Source organism: Carlito syrichta, unplaced genomic scaffold (genome assembly GCF_000164805.1).
Source record: "Carlito syrichta isolate Samal-C Ts95f unplaced genomic scaffold, Tarsius_syrichta-2.0.1 Scaffold303021, whole genome shotgun sequence".
NCBI lineage: Eukaryota > Metazoa > Chordata > Mammalia > Primates > Tarsiidae > Carlito > Carlito syrichta.
This window is the reverse complement of record NW_007247117.1, coordinates 83,241-84,095: the sequence shown is the minus strand read 5'-3', so window position 1 is coordinate 84,095 and position 855 is coordinate 83,241. Positions and strand designations below refer to the sequence as shown.

Sequence of the window (855 nt, the reverse complement as noted above, 5' to 3'; positions counted from 1 at the left end):
CAATTTATTGACCACTTCTTTTAAGTCATTTGTCTGCACTTCCCGGGTCATGATTTCCATCATCTTCTTCCGGATCTGGCGGACCTGTTGGTGTTGAGCATAAGAGGTCTTCCGTATCTGATTGTTGCATTTTTTAGTAAAACCAACACAGAACAGACGAAGCAAATAACCATCGGTAGTCTTGACATCAACATGAGCTTCGATCATGGTCTGCCATTTTTTGACCATGGAGCACATTTTGTCCCGGGTCAGGTCCATGCCATGGAAGTTAGTCAGATAGTTTTTGCCTTGAACATCTTCAGCGATCAGCTTGAATTTCCTAAATGCAACTTCATCATTCTGCAGATCGGCAAGATTCACTTCAAACACACGACCCTTGAGGCCATCGGATGCAATTTTGGTTCCTTGCGTCCTGGTGACCAGCATTTTGCCAATATTTCTTATATTGAACATAGCAGGCGCTTTCACATCATACCAATCTTTCTTAGAAAATGGATCAATCACTTTCTTCTTGGCTCCCTTTTTACTGCCTTTCGTAAGGCGCTTGTTCTTGCCTACCGCCATGATGCCGCTCAGAGAGCCAAAAGGGCTATCTTATTTCTTAAGGTATGGGCATTTAGGTTCTGAATAGGAATTGGTTCCCAGATCCAATTTCCATAAGGATGTCTCCTGCATTTTCTAGGATTCTTATAGTTTGAGATTTTACATTTAGATCTTTGATCCATTTAGAGTTAATTTTTATGTATAGTGATAGGTAGGGGTCCTGTTTCAATCTTCTGCATGTGGTCAGCCAGTTTTCCCAGTACCATTTACTGAATAGGTTCTCCTCTCCCCCATGGTTGTTGTTGGAGACTT

At 41.9% G+C, this 855-nt stretch overlaps 1 pseudogene across 1 annotated transcript; it reads right to left on the bottom strand.

Annotated features, from left to right (window-relative positions):
• Positions 1-590, bottom strand: LOC103259800 (annotated as a pseudogene). Its single transcript, XR_504250.2, has one exon. The product of XR_504250.2 is annotated as a 40S ribosomal protein S3a pseudogene (transcript).
• Between the last annotated feature and the right edge of the window lie 265 nt (positions 591-855).